The following is a 25349-nucleotide window of genomic DNA, read 5'->3' on the forward strand; positions in this document are numbered from 1 at the left end:
AACAAGGTGTTGCCTTTCTTCCTTCCTTCCTTCCTTTCTATTTCTTTCTTTCTTTCTTTCTTTCTTTCTTTCTTTCTTTCTTTCTTTCTTTCCTTCCTTCCTTCCTTCCTTCCTTCCTTCCTTCCTTCCTTCCTTCCTTCCTTTCTTCCCTGTTGTTGTTTAACAGTTTGTGTTCTTAAACAACATCGCTGCGTGCATTTTCTCAATTTCCAGGCAAGAAATCACAGCAAATGTAGCAATGGTCATTATTGGGACATTATTAGTAAGGTAAGCAATAAAGTAGGTCTTACTGCCATGTAGACTTTCTGATCTTCAGTGCCTAGGTAAGGATGTGTCCCCATCACATGTGCTGTGCCTTTGCAGGTATCCTGTTAAGGTCTCTGCTAATAGAGGTGTGATGTGATGAGACATACGCTTACAGGAGACTTACCGTTACTTTCAGACACACAGGTAATTTTGTTCCCAAGAGTCTTCTAAATATGTGGTTTGGGGACACGTATAACAGTTAAGAAATTGATTTGAACTGAACAATTCTGGTAAGCATGAGTATTAACTATCTTCTTACTTAGAGATAATGGGTTTTTTATACTTGTAGCGGTAACAGATATGCAAGTAACCATGGAATTTCTGCGGACGTCCCTTAAAGAAAGGAAGGGATCTCCTACTAGGGGTTAACCTTGGATTTATGCAGTTATTCAGGTGAATCTGATGAGTTACAAAATGATAGAACTGACCAAGGGAATTTTCTGGGTGTCCAGGTAATGTGTACGGACCACTTGCCACAGCATATTTTTCAGGTTCCTGTTAAGACCCTGACTATGACCCTGTCAGTGGTATTTAACACAGCATTAAGGAGGTAAGTGATCTGGGCCTAAACCACAAGCACAGACACATCCCGGCGAGTGATGTTGATGTCCTTAACTCTTCTTGTTACCATGATTTTGTTGAAGGTATTCAGGTAAGAAATGACAGCGTCTTGTGGTTCCTGGGTGGCTCAGCCAGGTAAATGTCCCCTCTTGATCTCAGCTGAGGTCATGATCTGACGATTCCCGAGATTGAGCCCCACATCAGGCTCTGTACTGGCAGTGCAGAGCCTGCTTCGGATTCTCTCTTTCCCTTTCTCTTTGCCTCTCTCTCTACCCACCTCCTTCTCTCTCCCTCTCCCCAAAAAAAAGGAGAGCGGCTTAAAAAACAACTAAGAGGAGACAGAGTCCTTACCAATGCTAATAAACATGTGATTCTATTTTTCACATTTTAGAGAAAATTGATTTTTAATCCCGTAGGTATTGAGAAATGGATCCTGCCTAGGCAATTGTGGTGGAGCCTCACCACTGTAGAAACCATAGGATTTGTCCAGGTATCCAGTCAAGTAATGTTTGTCTGTCCTATCAACAGTGTTGATCTTGAATTGGTACAACTTTGCCCGTGGAGCTGATGTGTTCCATAGTCAAGGAAGGGAACAAGTTCAGGTGCAGGAATCTTGAGAGAACACATTGTATCTGAAACGCATTTCAGTGTGTTTCCTCAGGTTGCTGTTAAGAAAACAGAGTGAATGGAAATGGTTCACATACCCTTGCTGGTAAGCAGATAAGTGTTAAAGTGAGTCCTTCTACAATGAAGTCCTCTGAACTTCATTATCTAGGAAAGTGAGGATGATGTGCCTAACACTGATGTTAATGTGTTTCTTTGTTGAAAATTCTGTATCAGGTTAAGATCTTTGCTAGTATGCAGGTATGAGATGATGAGATAGTAACTGATTAAAGACCTTTGTTTTATGGTGTTATTTTTAAGTTATTTCTAGCCCCAGCAGGGGACTCGAACTCACAACTCCAAGATCCACAGTCACGTGCTCCACAGACTGAGCCAGGTATGTGCTCCTAAAGACATTTCTAGATTGAGATACCCACATATTTGTGATTTCAAGTCCCTTACCTTTGCTTTGTTTTTGGCATGTATTCATTTAAGGGTTTAGTTTGTCCCTAACGATACTGGGAACAAAAGGATTTTTTTTTGTATTTCTGTTTAAAAATATGTACCTAATGTACAAGCGATAGACGGATTTGCAGATACCCAGGAAATTTATCATTTTGTCCTTCCGTACTTTATTGACCATGGAATTATTGCAATATACCTCGAAGAGAGGAAGGTGTGTCTTCCTAGGGATTGACCTTGCAGTTCCTCAAGGATCCAAGGTCATTTCAGGATCCTGAAATGATACAGTGACCAAGGGAATTGGCAACTGTAGAGGTACAGTGAGAAACGCCCAAAGTATTTTTTGCAATGTTTGTTTTTTTTTTTCTTTCCAGACTCCTATCAATGAATCACCCTGAGCCCAGCAATGGTGGCTAACATGAGACATTGCTGATGTCACAGTAAGTGATGACGTGGTCCTAAGCCATGGCACCGACCATCTGATGGTGTCCCTAACACTAGCTGTTACCATGAATTCTCTGCAGGTATTCAGGTGGAGGAAATGACAGATTTCTTACTAATTCTCAAAACCATGAGCTTTCAGTGTTTAGTGAAAAGTCTTGTTTAACTCTAATGAAGGATTGCACATATCAGATGTTTGTCATTATGTCTCAGCCACACTAGTGATGGTGGAAATTTTGCAGGTGCTCCGTAGAAGTTGTATTACCTGACAGTGGTCTTGACCTTGGAATACTGCAGCTATCCGAGCAGCGGTAATGCTTCCATAAGGATGGAAATGACCCAATTTATTTATAGGTGCCCTGGTAGAACAAGCCGTGTCCTTTTACACATGTATGGTAGTGTGTTTTCCAGGTTTCCTGTCAAGAGATTATGGTGAACCTCAGACTGGTGACTCTCTGGGGACATGATGTTCTCCCTCACCATTTCAAACCATCTGATCTTCTCATATCTAGATACATGTTATTGATGGACTAAACTCGCTTACCATGTCTTCTGGTTTTTTCCAGATAACCAGGTAAGAAATGACAGTGTTTTACCAATTACAGCAATCATGCTATTCTAGTGTTTTCTACTTCAGAGAAAATTTATGTTTACTTATTTGAGGGTGAGGTGAATTTGGATGTGAACAGCCATAATCACGGAATTGTGTGCTACGGGAATACCCTTGGTGTTACTGAAGGTGAACAGGGAACGGGTGAAGGTGTGTCTATGGTTGGCATAGACCTTGAAGGACTTTACCAATCCAGGAAGAGTTGATGGGTCCAGAAGTGAGGCCAATGAACAAGATGATGTGCCGTGGCCTAGTAGAAGAGGAGTGTCCATAGACGCATCGTTCACAAAGTGTTTTTTAAATTACCATCGAGTGGGCATGGTAAATTTCAAGATGGTCGTTGATGGGACTTTGCTTCTATTCAGGTACGTGATGATAGGGGCCTTAAGCACCCTGTACGTTGATTTTCAGATATGTAGGTGAGGGCAGATGGTGTTCCTAACTGTTCTGTTACCATGTGTCTATGCAGGTATTCAGTTCAGACCTGATACTGTCCCAACCAGTGCTGGTAAGTATGAGCCCTTATGTATTTATTTTTTCAAATGCAGATCTAATGTGTATTTAACCTCGGTAGTGATAAAGGGATGTGCAGGTCCAGAGAATTTCTCCTCTTGCACAACAAGTATTGACCTTGAGATTTCTACAAGTGCTGCTAGAAGAGATGTTAGTGTGTCTAACAATGGTCGGCCAAGACCCATGTTGTGTTATGCTTCCCCCAAGTGACCAAGGTTATTTGCAAATACACTGTTTCTTTTTGCAGGTAAACAAGTTGTATCCTGCCACGGGCTTGTTGAGTGTTTGTCTGAAGATTCTAGCAGTCCTGACATCACAGTGACCCAGACCTGGTTGTTGGTGGGAACTTGCTGGAAACCAGGTATGTGATAAAGTGGGTCTTATCACATTACACATATGTGATCCTCAGCTCTCGAGGTGAGTGAGGTTAGTGTCTCTAGCACATTGTACTGTGCTTTTTTGAATGTTTCCTGTTGACTTCTTTGCTAGTTTAGCGATAGGAGATGCTGTGGCATTAACTCCTTAGGTACATTCATTTTGTATTTGAGACAAAGTTTGTTTGACCCTGTGAGCCTTGAGGGATAGCACATATGCAACTATTTACGACCGTGTCTTCCCCACAGTCCTCCCCATGGGCTTTCTGCTGGTGGCCAGTGAAGTGACGCTGAGTTTGTCTGACATCAGTGTTGATCCTTGATTACTGAAAGTACCAGGTGGAGTTTGTGTGCCTATCATGACGGAGTACCCAGGCTATTTCCAGATACTGGCTAACGCAAGTCATTTCCTCTAACGTAGATTTCATAATGTCTCGACAGAAACCTGAAAAGGCATCACTGTACGCCTGACATGGAAGGAGATGGCAGACATGGCTGGTATGTCCGCAGGTAGGTGAGGATGTGGGCCTCAACCCCGGCACAGGCCGTCTGATCTCCAGATAGCTAGGTAAGTGACGATGGTGTCTCTTAGCGTTGGGACCCTGATTACTTTGCAGGTATTCAGGTACGATTTGATAGTCCTTACTGATTCTAGAAACCATGAGTGTTTACCAGTTATATTTTGGAAAAGACTTTTGCTTAGCCTTGTGAGTGTTGAGACATTGCCATATCCGTGTAATTAACATATGCCCTCAACCACAGCCAAACCGTGAAAATGTTGCAGGTGTCCTGTGAACACATATTGTCCTAACTGGTGATGATTTTGACCTTGGAGGACTGCAAGCATTCAGCTAGAGCTGATATGTCTCATGAGGATAAAGCGCCCAAGCTTATTGCAGGTGTCCTGTTAGAACAAGTTGTGTCCCTTTACACATGTGTTGTATTGTGTTTTTTAGTTGCCCGTCAACGAGTTCAATGCACCTGACAAGGGTCATCAAGGCGGGGACATTTCTGGCCTTCAGGTATATGATGAGGTGTACCTTCACTGTATCAGACCCTCTGATCTTCATGAATCTGTTTGTGCTAAGTTTTGTTAATTGCTTGAAGTTGTTTACCATGTGGGTTATGTGAAGCATTCTGGGAGAAATGATAGTATTTTTACCAAGTCTAGCAAACATATTATCCCACCATTTGATGTTTTAGAGGAAATTTACATTTAACCATGTGAATATTTAGTGATTCATGGCTATTCACGTAATAACCATGGAGTTGCAGGTCACACGTGTTACCATGGTATTTTGGTAGGTGAGCGATGAAGACATAATGGGGTGTGACAGTGGCCTAGACCTTGGCGTACTGCAAGACCCCAGGTAGGTTTCATGGGTCCTATAGTGATGGAAGCATACACAGATACTTCCCGTGTCCTGGTAGACGGGGTCATACATGGACCCGTTTATCATATGTGGTTTTCACTTGATCTTAGCCAAGACGCTGAGGAGTGATGTCACATGAGTTTTTTCCGGTCCTGTCAGAAATCACAGTGAGCCTCATAATGACCAGACCTAGGACTGTGCATTTCCAGGTGAGTGATAACGTGGGCCTTCACCCTGGAAACAACCTAGCCATCTGATAAGTGGATAAGTGTGGATGGATTTCCCAAGTTGTTGTTAGTATGCTTTTGTCTTTGTTCTGTTTTGACAGGTATTGGGGTAAGGAATGATACGGTCCCCACAAATGGTAGGATGCATGCTAGTAAGTATTTTAAAGTTTAGATAGAATGTGTGTTTAGCCCTAGTGGTGACAGAGGGATACACAGGTGTGCAAGTCCCTTATCCTACCGGGCCACAGCACAGTCATGAGCCTGAAATTTTACAGGTACTCTGGAGATGATGGTTTCTCTAACAATGGAGTTGACCTTGAAGTTCTAGTTCCGCCAAGGTCCAAAGTGTTGATGATTCCTCCAATGATGGCAGTAAGTTACATGTCAGTTGTGTTTTTTCAGGTCATGGTAGTCAGTCATGTTACAGTGACCCTGGTTATGCTCTTTCATGGGACCCTGCTAGTCACCTGGTAAGTGGTATTGTGGATGTGACAGTGTAGTTGAGATCACCTGTTCTTGAGATTTGTAGGTAAGTGAGGAGGGTGTCCCAAACACTAACCACTGGGTTAACATGTTCTGTCCGCAGATATCTTGTTAAAGTCTTTGTGTTGCACACATATGAGATGATGTCATATTAACTCATTAGACCTCCCTATTTTCAGGTGTGTATGTAATTAATGATGTTTTGAATACTCTTACATTACACAAGCTTTTGGTTTATATGCAGTAGTTTAATTTGTAAACACCGTATTCTTGCAGGAGTCCTGTTAAAACATGATGGTCTCTCTGATAAAAGTGTCGACCCAAATTAAAGGAATCACCAAAGTAGAGTTGATGTGTTCCACAATAATGGAAGTAAAAAGGATTATTAGCAGGTGTTCTGGTAGAACAGTTTGTGTTTAAACAGACTTTTCCTATGTGTTTGTTTTTAGGTTCTTGTCAAAAACACCCAGTGAACTTCACTGTATTCACTGATGGAAGCTTGCTCTTAACCTGGTAAGGGATGAAGTGGGTTCCACCACCATCCAGACCACATGATCTTCCATAGGAAGGTGGGTGAGGTTGATGTCCCTGACATTTGTGTTACCATGTTTGTTTGCAGGTATCCCGTTAAGGCCTTTGCTACTATGCAGGTATGAGATGATGTGACATTGACTTAGACATTATTTTCAGAGCACTGTGTGACTAACGATATTCTTCAGGCTCTAACATAACTTAGTGTTAGGCATGTAGGCAGTTAAGACATTCAATTGTCCCTAACAATCATAGGATGCGTGAGAATTTCTTCGTTTAGAGAGAATGTGTTTTGGACTGATAGGGGGACTTTCAGACATCCAGGGAATTCATCATACTGTTCATTGCTTTGTTACTAACAATGGGAATTTTCCAGGTATTCTTCAAGAGAAGAAGGGGGCTCCTACTGCGGGCTGACCTCAGAGTTTTGCAAGTATTCAGGTATGGTTGACGGTGCTGAAATGATACAAATGACCAAGGGCATTTGAGGTCTAGAGGTAGAATGATTCATGAACCAAAGACATTTTTCACAATGCCTTTTTCAGATTCACGTCAAGACCTCACTGCGAGCTTACCAATGATAACATGGGACATTGCTGTTACGTAGGTAAGTGTTGTGGGCCTAAACCATAGCACAGATCATTTGATCTTCACATACAGAGGTAAGAGGTGATGGGTATGTATAATGCTTCTTGTTCACATATTTCTTAGAAGGATTCAATTAATGAAGGATAGATTCCATCCAATTCTGGGAACCGTTGTTTTTACACTTTATATTGAAGAGAAAAATTATGTTTACCTCTGTGAGTGTTGAGGGATTGTGTGTATCCAAACAGTTGTCATGATGTTCTGTCCCAATAAGTGACCACGGTATTGTTACAAGGGTCCCGTTGTTAATGATAGTGTTATATGAAAAACGTGTTAACCTTGAATTAATCCAAGGATCCAGGTAGACTTGGTGTGCCCTGTAATGAGAGAATGTCCATGGTTATTTAGAGAGGTTCAGGTTAAAAACACACACAAAAAAAGCTATTTCCCTTAATACATACTTCACAAAATGTTTTTCATGTTCTTGTCAAGATACCATGATGAACCAGAAGTCATTAACAGGGGGGACATCTCTGGTATGCAGGTAAGTGAGGGCAGGCACATCTCAGACCCTCTGATCTTTGTATATCTGGGTGAATGATGCTGGATTGTCGAAACCTGTTTTACCATGTGAGTTCCTGGCACGTGTTCAGGTAAGCACGCAATCATAATATGTTGCCAGTTGTAACAACCATGTTATCCTGCTGTCCTGTTGCACAGAAAATGTGTGTTTAACCTTGTGAGTGTGGAGTTACGTGCATTTATGCAGGTAATTGCCCTGGAATTCTGCCTCACCATTGTAACCATGGTATTTTAGAGAAGTGTAATCAGGAGATGATGAGGCTAAATGTGGCTAGCCCTTGAATATTGCAAACATCCAGTGAAGTTGACGGATTCTGCCATGATGGAAGTGAAGGAGGTTGGTTGTTAGGTGTCCATATGGAAGATGTGTGTCCGTAGATAAACATTTGTCGCAATGTGTTTTTCAGGTTCCACTCATGAGATCATAGTGAACTGCCTCATCGTCATTACCAGAGACTTTGCATGGATCATAGGAAGTCATGGTATGAGCCATAGGCAGCTTAAAGATCAGGTGATCTTCAGATACTGAGGCAAATGAGGATGCTGTTCCTAACCTTTGTCTTACTATTTTTGATAGGTATTCAGGTAAGAAACGATCTTGTTCCTACTGATGCTAGTAAGCAGTCGCCTTTGGTAGTTGAGAGTTTAGATGTAATGTATGTTTATACGTAGAAGGGACTGAGGGATAAACAGGTGTCCACGTTATCCCACTATTCGATACCAAACGCTACGGACCAAGAGATTTCTCCAGAAGAAACGATGGTGTCTCTAACAGCGTCAACTTTGAATTCTGCCAAGATCGAGGTAGTGTTGAAGCTTCCCCATTAACGGAGGTGACCAAGATTAATAGCAGGAGTCGTGGCAACACACGTTGTTTTCTCTCTTTCTTTTTTTGGAAAAAGGTTGTGTTCTTAAACACAATCATTGCACGTGTTTTCTCAGGTCCCAGGCACGAACTCACAGCAAGTGTAGCAACGGTCATTATTGGGACAACGTTTGTAAGCAAGTGAGCGAGAATGTAAGTCTTTCTATGATGTAGACTATCTCATCTCCAGTGTCTAGGTTGGGATGTGTCCCCAGCACATGCGTTCTGCTTTTGTACGTATCCCGTTAAGGTCTTTGCGAAGAGAGGTATGATGTGATCAGACAGACACTCACTACAGACTTTTTGTTCTTTTCGGACATGTAGGTAGTAGTTAAGGTTCCCAAGACCCTGCCAAAAACGTCGTTTGGGGGCCCATAGACAGTTAAGCATTTGATGTGAACTGAGCATTTCTGGTAAGCATGAGTATTCACTATCTTCTTACAGAGATAATGTATTTTTATAGTCCTAGTGGTAACAGATACGCAGGTAACCGTGGAAATTTTGCAGATGTCCCTTTAAGAAAGGAAGTAACCTTCTGAGGGAGAAGTAACTTCTGAGGGACTAACCTCCGATTTAGGCAGTTATTCAGGTGAACTTGATGAGTTACAAAATGATGCACCTGACCAAGGGAATTTTTTGTGGGTGTCCATGTGATGTGTACTGAACACTTCGCATATTTTTCAGGGTCCTCTTAAGACCTTGACCATGCCCCTGTCAGCGGTATTTAACGTGGCGTAAAGGAGGTAAGCGATTTGGGCCTAAACCACAAGCACAGACCATCTGATCTTCCCACATCTAGGTGAGTGATGTTGATGCCCTTAATACTTCCTGTTACCCTGACCTTGTTGCAGGTATTCGGGTAAGAAATGACAGAGTGTGGGGCGCCTGGGTGGCTCAGTCAGGTAAGCGTCCCCTCTTGGTCTCAGCTCAGGTCATGATCTCACGATTTAGGAGATTGAACCCCACATCAGGCTCTGTGCTGACAGTGCAGAGCCTGCCTGGAATTCTCTGTTTCTCTTTGCCTGTTTCTATCTGCGTCTCTCTCTCTCTCTCTCTCTCAAAAAATAAAACGAAAAACAACCAAGAAAAAACAGAGTCCTTACGAATGCTAATAACCATCAGTTTCTACTTTGCACACTTTGGAAAAAATACGTGCTTAATCCCGTAGGAATTGAGAAGTTGATCCTGTCTAGGCAGTTGTGGTGGAGCCTCACCACTGTAGAAACCATAGGATTTTCCCAGGTATCCAGTCCGGTAATGTTAGTCTCTGCTGACCATAGTGTTGACCTTGAATTAGTGCAAGTGCGCCAGTGGAGTTGAGGTGTTGCCTAACGATGGAAGGGAACATGTTCATGTTCAAGTGAGGAAGATGTGCCTAACATTGGCGTTAATGTGTTTCTCTTCTGAAAACTTTATGAGCATCAGATTAAAATCTTTGCTAGTGTGCACGTATGACGTGATGTGGTATTAACCGATTAAAGACCTTTGTTTTACGGTTTTATTTTTCAGTAATTTCCACCCCCAGCATGGAGCTGGAGTTCACAACTCTAAGATCAAGAGTCCCGTGCACAACCAACTGAGCCAGGCAGGTGTCCCTAAAGACACTTCTATATTGAGATATATACATGATTTATGATCTCAAGCGTCTTATGTTTATTTGGATTTGGGCATGTATTCAGCTAAGACTTTAAATTGTCCCTAATGATGTTCATAGCAATATGATTTCTTTGTATTCGTGTTTAAAAATATGTACTTAACATACTAGCGGTAGATGGATATGCAGATATCCAGCTAATTTAACATATTGTCCTGCAATACTTTGACTATGGAATCATTATAAGTAATGTGAAGAGAGGAAGGTGTGTCTTCCTAGGGATTGACCTTGGAGTTCTCCAAGTATCCGTGCAGTGTTGATGGGTCCTGAAATGATACAGCGACCAAGGGATTTGCAGGTGTAGACTTAGAATGAGACGTACACCAGAAATATTTTCTACGCTGGTATTTTTTGTGTTTTTTTTTTTTTTTTTTTGAGACTGGTGTCAATGAATCACAGTGACCCCGGCAATGATAGGTAACAGAGACATTGCTGATGTCACAGTAGAGATGATGTAGGCCTAAGCCACAGCACTGACCATCTGCTCTTCAGAAAGCTAGGTAAGTGCTGATGGTGTCCCTAAGAGAGAGAGACAGAGAGACAGTTTAAGAGTTTTAGCTTGTGGGGGCGGGGAGGGAGTAGGAGAGAGAGAGGAGAGAGAGAGGGGAAGAGAGTGCTCTCGCTAGGAGAAAGACAGAGAGAGGCGGGGGGAGGAGAGAGAGAGAGAGAGAGCGCGCTAACCCTTGTTGGTACCTTGATTTCCTTGCTGGTATTCTGGCAGGAAATGATAGATTCCTTACTACTTCTCGACACCATGAGTTTTCAGCATTTAGAGAAAATTCTTGTTTCCCTGTGAATGATGAGGGATTGCATGTATCAGGTCTTGGTCGTTATGTCTCAACCACAGTAGTAATCATGGAAATTTTGCAGGTGCTCTGTAGAAGTTGTATTCCTTGAAAATGGTCTTGACCATGGAGTACTACAGCTATTCAAGCAGAGGTAATGCTTTCATAATGATGGAAATGACTGAGCTTATGTATAGGTGTCCTGGTAGAACAAGCTGTGTCCTTTCACCCATGTATCATACTCTGTTTTCCAAGTTTGCTGTCGAGATTGTGATGAACGTCCCAGTAGTGATTCTCTGGGGACATTTCTGTTCCCCAGACAAGTGATGATGTTCACCTCCATTGTTTCAAATGATCTGATCTTCTCATATCGATATATGTGTGATTGATGGCCTAAACTTACTTACCATGTGTGTGTGTGTGCGTGTGTGTTTTAGATAATCAGGTAAGAAATGACAGCATTTTGTCTACGGCCATACCACCCTGAACGTGCCCGATCTCGTCTGATCTCGGAAGGTAAGCAGGGTCGGGCCTGGTTAGAACTTGGATGGGAGAAACGACAGCATTTCGCCAATTACTGCTCTCCTGCTATTCTAGTGTTTTCTATTTCAGAGAAAGACTATGTTTACTTCTGTGAGTGATAGGTGAATTCTGACGTGAATAGCCATAATCATGGAGTTGTGTGATGGGGTAGTACCCTTGGGTTTGTGCAGGTGAGCAGGAAGGTGGTGAAGGTGTGGCTATCTTTGGCATAGACCTTGAAGGACCGCAACAATCCGGGAGGAGCGGAAGGGTCCTGCAGTGAGGGCAATGAACAAGATGATGTGCCGTGGCCTAGTAGAAGAGGCGTGTCCATAGACGCATTGTTCGCAAAGTGGTTTTTAAGTTACCATCGAGAGGTCATGGTAAATTTCAAGATGGTCATTGATTAGACTTTGCATCTGTTCAAGTAAGTGATGCTATGGGCCTTAAGCACCCTACAAATGGATTTTCAGATATTTAGGTAAGGGTAGATGGTGTTCCTAACTGTTCTGTTACCATGTGTCTATGCAGGTGTTCAGTTCAGAAATGATACTGTTCCAACCAGTGCTAGTAAGTATGAGCCCTTATTTATTTCTGTTTTTAAGTTGAGATCTAATGTGTATTTAACTTCAGTAGTGATAACGAGATATGCATTTCCAGGGAACTTCTCCTTTTAGCCAGCAATAGTGACCATGAGATTTCTAGAAGTACTGCTAGAAGAGATGTTAGTGTGTCTGACAATGGTGTTGACATTCAAGTTGGGCCAAAATCCATATCGTGTTATGTTTCCCCTAATGATGGAAGTGACTGAGATTATGTGAAAATCGGCTATTTATTTATTTAATTTTTCTTTTTTGGCAGGTAAACAAGTTGTATCCTGCCACAGGCTTGTTGAGTGTTTGTGTCAAGATTCTAGCAGTCCTGACATCACAGTGACCCAGACCGTCATCATCAATGGGAACTTGCTGGTAACCAGGTATGTGATAAAGTGGTTTATCACAATAGACATATGTGATCCTCAGCTCTCCAGGTGAGTGAGGTTAGTGTCTCTAGCACAATGTACCGTGCTTTTTTCAAAGTTTCCTATTGACTTCTTTGCTAGTTCTTTACCGTTTCGAGATGATGTGATAGTAAGTCATTAGGTCCATTCACTTTGTAAGTGTGGATGGATTTCCCAAGTTGTTGTTAGTATGCTTTTGTCTTTGTTTTTTTTTTTTTTTGACAGGTATTCGGGTAAGGAATGACACGGTCCCAACCAATGGTAGGATGCATGCTAGTAAGTATTTTAAAGTTTAGATAGAATGTGTGTTTAGCCCTAGTGGTGACAGAGGGATACACAGGTGTGCAAGTCCCTTATCCTACGGGGCCACAGCACAGTCATGAGCCTGAAATTGTATAGGTACTCAGGAGATGATGGTTTCTCTAACAGTGGAGTTGACCTTGAAGTTCTAGTTCCGCCAAGGTCCAAAGTGTTGATGATTCCTCCAATGATGGCAGTAAGTTACATGTCAGTTGTGTTTTTTCAGGTCATGGTAGTCAGTCATGTTACAGTGACCCTGGTTATGCTCTTTCATGGGACCCTGCTAGTCACCTGGTAAGTGGTATTGTGGATGTGACAGTGTAGTTGAGATCACCTGTTCTTGAGATTTGTAGGTAAGTGAGGAGGGTGTCCCAAACACTAACCACTGGGTTAACATGTTCTGTCCGCAGATATCTTGTTAAAGTCTTTGTGTTGCACACATATGAGATGATGTCATATTAACTCATTAGACCTCCCTATTTTCAGGTGTGTATGTAATTAATGATGTTTTGAATGCTCTTACATTACACATGCTTTTGGCTTATATGCAGTAGTTTAACTTGTAAACACCGTATTCTTGCAGGAGTCCTGTTAAAACACGATGGTCTCTCTGATAAAAGTGTCGACCCAAATTAAAGGAATCACCAAAGTAGAGTTGACGTGTTCCATAATAATGGAAGTAAAAAGGATTATTAGCAGGTGTTCTGGTAGAACAGTTTGTACTTAAAGAGACTTTTTCAATGTATTTGTTCAGGTTCTTGTCAAGAAAACCCAGTGAACCTCATCGTATTCACTGATGGAAGCTTGCTCTTAACCTAGTAAGGGATGAAGTGGGTTCCACCACATTCCAGACCACGTGATCTTCCATAGGAAGGTGGGTGAGGTTGATGTCCCTGACATTTGTGGTACCATGTTTGTTTGCAGGTATCCTGTTAAGGCCTTCACTACTATGCAGGTATGAGATGATGTGACATTGACTTAGACATTATTTTCAGAGTGGTGTGTGACTAACGATATTATTCAGGCTCTTACATAACTTAGTGCTAGACATGTAGGCAGTTAAGACATTCAGTTGTCACTAACAATCATAGTATGTGTGAGAATTTCTTCTTGTTTAGAGAGAATGTGTTTTGGACTGATAGGGGGATTTTCAGACATCCAGGGAATTCATCATATTGTCCATCGCTGTGTTATTAACAATAGCCGTTTTGCAGGTATTCCTTCAAGAGAGGAAGGTGGCTCCTACTGCGGCTGACCTCAGAGTTTTGCAAGTGTTCAGGTATTATTGTTGGGTGCTGAAATGATAGAAATGACCAAGGCAATTTGGAGGTGTAGAGGTAGAATGATACATGGACCAGACACTTTTTTCACGGTGTGTTTTTCGAGTCATGTCAAGACCTCACTGTGAGCTTACCAATGATAACATGGGACGTTGCTGTTACCAAGGTAAGTGATGTGGGCCTAATCCATAGCACAGATCACCTGATCTTCACATACAGACATAAGAGGTGATGGGTATCTCTAATATTTCTTTTTAACACACTTCTGGATAGTATTCAAATCATAGTGGTTAGATTCCATCCAATTCAGGGAACCATTGTTTTTCACACTTTATATTAAAGTGAAAAATTATGTTTACCTCTGTGAGTGTTGAGGGATTGTGTGTATCCAAACAATTGTCATGATGTTCTGTCCCCAGTAAGTAGCCATGGGATTTTTATAAGGTTCCTATTATGAAATGATGATGTTATCTGATCTTGGTGTTGACCTTGAATTAATCGAAGGATCCTTGATATGCTCTGTGATGATAGAGTGTCCATGGTTATTTGCAGATGTTCTGGCTAAAAAAAAAAAAAAAAAAAGTTGTATCCCTTAATACATACTTCAAAAAATGTTTTTTGGGTTCTTGTCAAGAGACCATGATCAACCAGAAGTCATTAACAGGGGGGACATCTCTGGTGTGCAGCTAAGTGAGGAGAGGCACATCACAGACCTTCTGATCTTTGTCCGACTGGGTGAATGATGCTGGATTGTCGAAACCTGTTTGACTACGTGAGTTATTAGCAGGTGTTCAGGTAAACAAGCAATCATAATGTTTTGCTAATTTTAACAATCATTATCCTGCTGTCCTATTGTACAGGTAATATACGTTTAACTATGTGAGTGTGGAGTAATTTCCATTTTTCTGGGTAATTCCTGGATTTCCACCTCACAATTGTACCCATGGCAATTTAGAGATGTGTAGTCAGGAAATAATGTGTGTAAATTTGGCTAACATTTTCTGTCTGTTTCTCTCTCACACACAATAAGTAAAGAAACTTAGGGAAATAAAAGAAATGACAGATTCCTTAGCAATTCTAATAACCATGAGTTTCTACTTTGCATATTTTAGAGAAAATTTATGCTTAATCCTGTAAGTATCGAGAAATTGATCCTGTCTAGGTAATTGTATCGTATACTCACCACAGTAGAAACCATAGGATTTTTTCAGGTATCTGGTCAACTAGTGTTAGTCTCTCCTGAAAACAGTGCGTTGATCTTGATTTGGTACAAGTGTGCTGGTGGAATTCATGTGTTCCATAATAACGGAAGGGAACAAGTTCACGTGCAGGTGTCTTGAGAGAACGCATTGTATATTAAACACATTTCTGTGTGTTTCCTCAGGTGCCTGGTAAGAAAACAGGGTGAACTGAAAATGGTTCACATACCCTTGCTAGTAAGCAGGTAAGTGTCAAAGTGAATCCGACTACAATGAAGACCATGTGACCTTGAGTATCTAGGTAAGCGAGGGTGTTATCCCTAACACTGGTGTTAATGTGGCTTATTTTTTGATTTTTGTCGGTATCAGGTTAGTATCTTTGCTAGTGTGCGGGTATGAGATGGTGTGATATTAACTGATTGAAGACCTTTGTTTTAAAGATTTTATTTTTAAGTAATTTCTGCACCCTCCATGGGGCTCAAACTCACAACTGTAAGATCCAGAGTCACATGCTCCACTGACTGAGCCAGGCAGGTACCCCTAAAGACATTTCTGTAATCAGGTATCTACATAATTTATCACTTCAAGTCTCTTCAGTTTACTTTCTTTATGGGATGTATTCAGTGAAGAGTTTACTATGTCCCTTATAATGCTGGTAGCAATACGATTTTTTTGTGTTCTTGTTTGGAAATAAGATCACTTAACATAGCAGTTACAAATTTGCAGATATCCTGGAAGTTTCTCATATTGTCCTTCGCTACTTTATTGACTATGGAATTAGTGCAAGTAATTTGAAGAGACGAAGGTGTGTCTTCCTAGAGATTGACCTTGGAGTTCTGCAAGGATCCATGGGTCCTGAAATGATACAGTGACCAAGGGAATGTGCAGGTGTAGTGGTAGAATGAGACGCGCCCAAAATATTTTTTGCAATGTTTTTCTTTTTTCAGACTCGTATCGTTGAATCACACTGAGCCTATTGATGATAGCTAACATAAGACATTGCTAATGTCACAGTAGAGATGATGTAGGCCTTAGCCACAGCACCGACCATCTGATCTTCAGACTGCTAGGTAAGTGCTGATGGTGTCCCTAACACTTGTCGTTACCATGAATTCTCTGCAGGTATTCAGGTAGGAAATGACAGATCTCTTACTAATTCTCAAAACCATGGGTTTTCGGTGTTTAGAGAAAAGTCTCGTTTAACTCTAACGAAGGATTGCACACATCAGGTGTTTGTCAGTATGTCTCAACCACAGTAGTGATGGTGGAAATTTTGCAGGTGCTCCGTAGAAGTTGTGTTACCTGACAATAGTCTTGACCTTGGAGTCCTACAGCTATTCGAGCAGAGGTAATGCTTTCATAATGATGGAAGTGACCCAGATTATTTATTGGTGTCCTGGTAGAACAAGCTGTGTCCTTTCACACACGTATCGTAATGTGTTTTCCAGGTTTCCTGTCAAGAGATTATGATGAAACTCGCACTAGTGATTCTCTGGGGACATTTCTGTTCCCCAGACAAGTGGTGATGTTCACCTTCGCCATTTCAAACCATCTGACCTTCTCCTATCTGGATGAATGTTATCGATGGACTAAACTTGCTTAGCGCATGTGTTTTGGTTTTTTTTTTTTTTAATAATCAGGTGAGAAATGACAGCATTTTACCAGTTACTGAAATCATGCTGTTCTAGTGTTTTCTATTTCAGAGAAAATGTATGTTTACTTATTTGAGTGTTAGGTGAATCCGGATGTGAATAGCCATAATCATGGAGTTGTGTGGTATAGTAGTAACCTTGATGTTTTTCCACATGAATAGCGGAGAGGTGATTGTGTGTCTGTCTTCGGCATACACCTTGAAGGACTGCAACAATCCAGGAAGAGTTGACGGGTCCTGCGCTGATGGCAATGAACAAGATGATGTGCAGTGGCCTAGTAGAAGAGGAGACACATTTTTCACAAAGTTGTTTTTAATTACCATCAAGTGATCATGGTAAATTTCCAAATAGTCATTGATGGGACTTAGTTTATATTCAGGTACGTGATGATATGGGCCTTAAGCACCCTACAAATGGATTTTCAGATATTTAGGTGAGGGTAGACGGTGCACCTAACTGTTCTGTTGCCATGTTTCTATGCAGGTATTCACATCAAAGATGATACTGTCCATTACCAGTAAGTATGAGCCCTTATTCATTTTTTTTTTAATTTAGATATAATGTGTATTTAACCTCAGTAGTGATAAAGGGATATGCATTTCCGGGGAACTTCTCCTGTTGCACATCTCCTTGGCCATGAGATTTCTCTTCTCTTTCTAGAAGAGATTTTAGTGCGTTTAACAGTGGTGTTGAGCTCAAGTTCTACCAAGATCCCTGTCGTGTTCTCTTTTCCCTGATGACAGATGTGACCCAGGTTATTTGTAAACAAACTATTTCTTTTTGCAGGTTAACAAGTTGTATCCTGCCACTTGCTTGTTATAAGTATGTTTCTTAAGATTCTAGCAGTCCTGACACCACAGTGATAGACAGTGGTCGTCAGTAGGAACTTTCCGGTAACCAGCTATGTGATATTGTGGATGTCACCAATTAGTTGAGATCAACTGTTCTTGAGATGTCTAGGTAAGTGAGGATGGTGTCCCAAACACTGAGCACAGCGTTAACATGTCTTTTCTGCAGGTGTCACGTTCAAGTTTTGCTGTTGCACAGGCATGAGATGATGTCACATCAATTCATTAGACATCCCTATTTTCCAATATGCATGTGATTATTGATATTTGAATACTCTTCCGTTACACATACTTCTGGCTTATATGCAGTAGTTTAATTTGTCCCTAATAATACTGGTAAAAACGATATTTCGCTGTATACTTGTTCAGGGATTGTGTTTCCTACACTCCCCCTGATGAGAGGTTCTGCACGTATCCAGATGATCTATCATATTGTCCGTCTTCATAATCCTGAATGTGGAAATTTTACACGTATCTCTTTAAGGGAAGAAGGTATTTCCCACCAGGGTTTAGTCCTGGACTTCTGCAAGTATGCAGCTAGTGGTGATGCCTCTCAAAATGATGCACTTGACCAATGGAATCTGCAGTCGATCACATAGAAGAAAGTATGTGCTGAACGTATTTTCCACAATGTGTTTTTCAGGTTTATGTGAAGCTCTCCTGATTGATAGGCTCAGCTATCGTATTTAGTGAGGCATATGGAAGTATCTAGATTAGTGGTGATGTGGGCCTAAACCACAGCACAGATCATGTGATCCTAATATGTAGGTAAGTGATTGTGTCCCTAACACTTCTGTCACTATGATTTTGTTGCTGGTGTTCAGCTAAGAGATGATAGAGTCTTTACCATGTCTAAGTGACCATGACTTTACCCTTTTTAAATTTTGGAGACAACTTGCATTTAATCCTGTGAGTCTTGACATTTGAATGTATCCCTAATTGTCAAGGAGTTTCCATGCCAAGTTAAACACCATATTGTTGCAGGAGTCCATGATGGTCTCTCTGACAAAAGTGTTGACCCAGATTAATGGAAGCATCAAAGTAGAGTTGATGTGTTCCATAATAATGGAAGCGAAAAGGATTATTAGCAGGTGTTCTGGTAGAAGAGTTGTGTACTTAAACATATTTTTCCTATGTGTCTCTTCAGATGCTCGTCAAGAAAACCCAGTGAACCTCACAGTATTCACTGATGGAAGCTTGCTCTTGACCTGGTAAGTGATAGAGTGGGTTCTACCACCATCCAGACCATGTGATCTTCCATAGGAAGGTGGGTGAGGGTGATGTCCCTTATATTTGTGTTACCATGTTTGTTTGCAGGTATCCCGTTAAGGTCTTTGCTACTAAACGGTACAAGATGATGTGACGTTTTCTTATTAGAGACATTCTCATTTTCAGGTATTTACATTATTAACGTTCATGACTCTTACATTTATCTTAATTTTTGGCATGTATTCTGTTAAGAAATGAATACATCCCTAAGAACACTGGAAGAATGTAATTTTCTGTGTTCTTGTGTGGGGATACTGTATATTTAGTACCTGTAGTGATAGAATGATATAGGTATTCTATTACATAGTCTATCATAGCATTATTGACCATGGAGTTTTTGCAAGTATCCATCAAGAGGGGAAGGTAGGTCCTCCTCACTTTTTAACCTGAGAGTTTTACAAGTAACTGAGACAAATTTCAAGTGTAGAGGGAAAAGGATTCACTCTCTACAACGTGGCATTCAGGTTCTTGTCAGAACATTCCGGTAAGGTAAGCCTATTATTGGTAGTTAACGTGGGACATTGCCAATGTCAAGGTTAGTGACAAAGTGGGCCTAACCCACAGCACATGCCATCTGTCCTATACCTAAGGAAGTCCTAGCTTGCCTAAGCTTTCTGTTGCCCTATTTCTCTTGCTTACCATTTGTCTGTTAGTTTAGGTATTTAGTTTAGAAACGCAACTATCCTTATCAATACTCGTAACCACATACCTTCCTTTTTTTCGAGAAAATGTATGTTTAACCCTGTGAGTTTTGAGTGATGTATGGGTGTCCACCTAATGATTATGGAGTTCCCTGTTCCAGTAGTAACCCTGTGTCCCTTGACAGCAGTTAGGAGGCGAGGGTGTTTTTAACAGTGGCGTAGACCTTGGACAACTGCAAGTATCCAGGGAGAGATGAGGCGTCTCAGGAGGGTGAAAAGGACGGAGGTCATTTGCAGGTGTTCCGGTGGACAATATGTGTCCATCTGCCCACGTATCACAATGTGGTTTTCAGGTTCCCATCAAGAGCTCATGGTGAACTTCCTAATGGTCTTTACCAGCGACCTCCTTGTCTTGCAGTAAGTGGTGATGTGCCTTAAGCATCCCCACCGACCTTCTGTCTTGAGATGTCTAGGTAAGTGACGATAATATCACTAACACTTGTGTGACCACGGTTTTGTTTGGTTTTTGTGTGTGTGTGTGTGTAAAAATAGTACCTCAGACAAGGCTAGTAAGCATTATTAGCTCTCACAGGCTTAAGAGTTTAGGGGCACCTAGCCCATCCGTGGAGCATGTGACTCTTGATCATGGGTTGTGAGTTCAAGCCCCACCGTGGGCCTAGAGCTTACTTAAAAATAAATAAATACGTAAGAGCTTATGTTTAATGTGTGTTGAATATAAATAGTGACCGAGATCTATGCAGGTAAGTTATCCAGGCTTCATACCCCAGTATTGACCATAAGATTTTTCCAGGTGGTCAGTCAAGAGGTAATGGTGTCTCTAATATCCATGTAGACCATGAAGTTCTGCCAGGATCCAGGTAATGTTGATGGTTCCCCCAATGAGGAAATTGACCAAAATTCTTTACAGGCCCCCTGGCAGAACACGTTGTTGCCTTACCCACATTTTTGACACCTCTTTTTTCAGGTTCCTGTCAAGAAATCACTGTGAACGTAATAACGGTCATGAACAAAATCTTGTTAGTAACCAGTGAAGGGATAAAGAGTGTTACTTACCGTTAAGACCATCTAATCTTCACATTATCGAAGCAAGTGAGGATGAGGTCTCTAACATTTGTGTTCTCATCTTTTTGCAGATAAGCCATCAAGGTTTTGCTAGTAAACAGGTATGAGATGATGTGAGATTGACGTAGACATTATTTTCAGAGCCCTTTGTGACTAATGATATTGTTCAGGCTCTTACAGTAACCTAGTGTTAGGCACGTATGCAGTTAAGAAATTAAGTTGTCCCTGACAATCATAATATGCCTGAGAATTTCTTATTGTTTAGGGATAATATGTTTTGGACTGATAGTGGGACTTTCAGACATCCAGATAATTCATCATAATGTCCATCGCTGTGTTACTTACCGTGGGATTATTGCGGATAATCCTTCAAGAGAGGAAGGTGGCGCTTACTAGGGGCTGACCTCAGAGTTTTGCAAGTTTTCAGGTATTACTGATGGGTCCTGAAATATGATACAAATGACCAAGGGAATTGGCCGTTGTCCATCAGGATAAACTTGTACCAAACACGTTTTTCGCAGTGTGTTTGTCAGGTTCCTGTCGAGCATCACGACGAACCTAGCGATGGTCAGTAATGGGGAACTTTCTGCAAGCAGGCAGATAAGAGTATGTGGGCCTAAACCTCAGGCCATCTGGTCTCCAGATAGCTAGGTAAGTGATGACGTTTATAACGTTTCTCAATCCCGTTATGTTCCTGCAGGTGTTGAGGTAAGAGACGATGTAGCCCTTACCAATAATAAAAACCATGAGTTCTCACCTTTAGATTTAGAGAAAATCTATAGCCCTGTTTGTGTCGAAGGATGGTTCTTGTACAGGTGATTGTCATGGAGTTCACACCCCAGTAGGACCCACAGAATGTGGCAGATGTCCAGCTGATGTGCTCCATAGTAATGGGAGTGAAAAGGTTATGTGCAGGTGTTCTAGTAGCGTAATTTGCATTTCAAACCCATTGTTGCTTGTGCTTTTACAGGTTCTTGTCAAGAGAACACAGTGAACCTTCCACCAGTTTGGAACGCATCCTTACTAATAACCAGGTAAGTCATACAGTGGGTCTTACTACACTGCAGACCAATATAATCCCCAATATCTAGGTAAGTGAGGGTGGTGTCCCTAACACTGTGTTACTGTGTTCATTTGCAGATACCCTTTTAAGGTCTTTGCTTGCCCACAGGTATGCAATGATGTGACATTAACTCAATAGAGACGTTCTTATTTTTAGATACCTGCATATTAATGTGTTTCAGGTTCTAGTATTCACATTGTTTTTGGCATGTATTCTGTTAAGAAATCAGTGTATTGCTAAAATACTAGTAAGAATGAGAGTTTTATCCTTGTTCAGGGATATTGTATTTTTTAAAACGGGTAGCGATAGAAGGATATGCAGGTATTCGGGTAATTGAGAATATCGTCCGTCACAGTATTATTGACCGTGGCTTTTTTGTAGGTATCCCTGCGGAGAGGAACCAGTCTCTTCCTAGCTTTGAGCTTGGAGTTCTGCAAGTACGCCGGTAGTGTCCGTGGATCCCAAAACAATACAAGTGACCAAGGGAATTTGCAGGTGTATGGGTTAAATAAGACGTAAACAAAATTTCCACAATGTGTTTTTCAGATTCACTTCAGGACATTACGGTGAGTCTGTCAGTAGTAGTTCATGTGAGACCCTGGTGGTATGAACATAAGTGATGATGTGGGCCCCAGCACAGACCATCTGATTTGCATATGCATGGGCAAGTGATTAAGTGTTCTAACACTTCTTGTTACCGTGGGTTTTTTTTTTTTTTTTGGCAAGTATTCGGGGAAAAAAAATGATGGTTTTACCAACTGTAGAAAACACAAGTTTTCACTTTTATATTTCAGGAAGGTTTATGTTGAACACTGTGAGGCGTTACATACATACAAGTATTTATCTTGTGTTCCCTCCGTAGTACTATTTATATGATAATTTAGAAGCGTCCGAACACTGACAGTTTTCTGACGTTGTTGCTAACTTTTAATTACAAGTACTCAGAGTTGGTTTGTTCCGTAATGATGAAGTGAACAATCTTTTTTGCAGGTGTCATGGTAGAAAAAGTTGTTTCCATTAACTCTGATTTCGTAACGTGTTTTCCAGATCCTTGTCAAGACCTCAGGATGAACTTAGCAGCAGTCATTAATAGGGGCGGATATCCTGTTGATACGCAGGTAAGGCCACCCGATCTCCAGATACCTAGGTAAGGGATAACAGTGTCTCTAAGAGTTGTTACCATGATTTCTTTGCAAGTATTCGGGTAGGAATTGATAGTCCTTTCTAATTCTAGAACGTGTGAGTTGTTAGCGCTTGTATTTTAGAAAAGATGTCTGTTTAGCCCTGTGAGTGTTAAGGGATCCCTTTGAGTGTTAAGGGATATTTATCATGATGCTTCCGACCATAGCAATGACCGTGGAAATTTTGCAGGTGTCCTGTAAGGAAATATTGTCTTCCCTGACAACAATGGTCTTGATCTTGGAGTACTGCAAGCATGCAGGTAGAGTTGACATTCTCATAATAGCGACAGTGACCAAGGTGCCTTAGAGGTGTTCTGCTTACAGCAGGTCACATCCCTTTACACGTATGTCATAATGTATTTGTCAGGTTCCTTCAAGATCCTGAAGCACTTAACAGTGGTCGGTAATGGGGGACATTTCTTGTGTCCAGGTAAGCGGTGATGTGTATCTTTACCACCTCAGACCCTCTGATCTCTCCGTGTGTGTGTGTGTGTGTGTGTGTGTGTGTGTGTGTGCGTGCGCATGCGTGTGTGTGTGTGTAATACGTAAGGTGTTGATTGCCTTAGCTTGTTTTACTGTGTGATTTTTTTTTTAAGGTTTGCCGGTAAGAAATGATGTTTTAATAATTCTGGCAATCATGTTATCCTACTGTTACTTATTTTAGAGAAAAATTATGTTTAACCGTGTGAGTGTTGATCAATTTGTGGGTATCCACGTAATAATCACAAAGTTGTGCATGACAGTAGTAACTGTGGTATTGCTGCTGGCAAACATTCAAGAGATGATGGTGTTTCTAACAGTGGTGTAGACTGGGGAATACTGCAAGAATCCAGGTAGAGTTGATAGGTCCTGCGTTGACGAAACTGAGCAAGGTTATTTGGAGGGTCCCGAGAGGAGAAGTATGTCCATAGTCACCTTTGTCATAATGTGTTTTTCAGGTTCCGGTCAAGAAATCATGGTATGCCTCATAATGACCATTAACAGAACTTTGCTTGCAGCCAGGTAAAAGATAGGAGCCTAAAACACCCTACACACAATCCAGTCTTCAAATATTTAGGTTAGCGTGGATGGTCCTAACGTGTGGGATAGCATGTTTTTCTGTGTGGATTCAGTTGAAAAATGATACCGTCCCAACCAATGTTAGTAGTAAGCATTAGCCCTTAGTACTATAGAGCTTAACGTTCAGTGGGTGTTTAAACTTAGCAGTGATGGAGGCATATACAGGTATCTAGGTAAGTTATTCTACTATTAACAATCTCATTAAGTTCTTTGCTAGTATAAAATTGAGGTGATGTGACAATAAATCATCAGGGATTTCATATCTTCAGATATATAGGTAATTAATGCTTCCTAAACATTTATATTAGTCTTCTTGGCATATACACAGTTCAGAAATTAACTTGTCCCTAACAGCACTGGCAAGCATGAGATTTTACTGTCTCCTTTTTCGGAGATAATACGTGTTTTTACACTCATACCAATGGACCTACAGTCAGTCATCCAGCTAATTTGTCATATATTCCATACCCATGATGCTGACCATAGGATTTTTACAGGCATCCACTCAAAAGATGAAGGTAAATCTAACTAGAATTTAACCTGTTGAGTTCTGCGTATTATCCAGTAATGTCGACGGGGGTCCCAAAACAATACACTGGCCAAGAGAATTTGCAATTGTCCAAGTAGAATAAAATGTACATGGAACAAGTTTTCTATGCTGTGTTTTCAGGTTCAGGTTAAGACATCATGGGGAGTATATCCATCGTGGTAAATGAGGCACATAGCAGGTATGGAGGTAAGTGATGATGTGGGCCTGAATCACAGCACAGATCATCTGATTCTATATGCAGGTAAGGTATTATAGCCCTAACACTTCTTGTTACTATGATTTTGTTACAGGTGTTCAGGTAAGAGATAGTCCTTACCAAATCTAGTGACCTTGACTTTATACATTTTACATTTAAAAAATTTTTTTTCAACGTTTTTTTTATTTTTGGGACAGAGAGAGACAGAGCACGAACGGGGGAGGGGCAGAGAGAGAGGGAGACACAGAATCGGAAACAGGCTCCAGGCTCTGAGCCATCAGCCCAGAGCCTGACGCGGGGCTCGAACTCACGGACTGCCAGATCGTGACCTGGCTGAAGTCGGACGCTTAACCGACTGCGCCACCCAGGCGCCCCTACATTTTACATTTTAGAGATAAACGTTTAACCCTGTGAGTTTTGAGAGCTGATTGTATCCATAACTGTTAATTTCCCACCCCAGTAGTAACCACAGTGTATTTGCAGGAAGTCTGCTTCAGACATGATGGCCTTCTTCTGAAGGTGTTGACCTGAGTTGATGCAAACGTCAA

General features: G+C 41.3%; 4 long non-coding RNA genes across 4 annotated transcripts; all 4 read left to right on the forward strand.

Annotated features, from left to right (window-relative positions):
- The first annotated feature begins 6378 nt into the window (after positions 1-6378).
- On the forward strand, positions 6379-14360 carry LOC123594199. Its single transcript, XR_006710703.1, has 3 exons — positions 6379-6466; positions 6573-6603; positions 13995-14360. It is a non-coding gene; the product is annotated as an uncharacterized LOC123594199 (long non-coding RNA).
- A 1732-nt stretch (positions 14361-16092) lies between these two features.
- On the forward strand, positions 16093-16894 carry LOC123595248. Its single transcript, XR_006711097.1, has 3 exons — positions 16093-16329; positions 16539-16607; positions 16708-16894. It is a non-coding gene; the product is annotated as an uncharacterized LOC123595248 (long non-coding RNA).
- Positions 16895-17049: 155 nt separating this feature from the next.
- Positions 17050-17791, forward strand: LOC123595314. The gene is made up of 3 exons (XR_006711130.1): positions 17050-17290; positions 17395-17428; positions 17698-17791. It is a non-coding gene; the product is annotated as an uncharacterized LOC123595314 (long non-coding RNA).
- A 615-nt stretch (positions 17792-18406) lies between these two features.
- Positions 18407-24938, forward strand: LOC123594203. Its single transcript, XR_006710705.1, has 7 exons — positions 18407-18527; positions 18907-18970; positions 19077-19154; positions 20023-22260; positions 22362-23426; positions 23935-23998; positions 24726-24938. It is a non-coding gene; the product is annotated as an uncharacterized LOC123594203 (long non-coding RNA).
- The last annotated feature ends 411 nt before the right edge of the window (positions 24939-25349 follow it).

Source organism: Leopardus geoffroyi, chromosome X (assembly GCF_018350155.1).
Source record: "Leopardus geoffroyi isolate Oge1 chromosome X, O.geoffroyi_Oge1_pat1.0, whole genome shotgun sequence".
NCBI lineage: Eukaryota > Metazoa > Chordata > Mammalia > Carnivora > Felidae > Leopardus > Leopardus geoffroyi.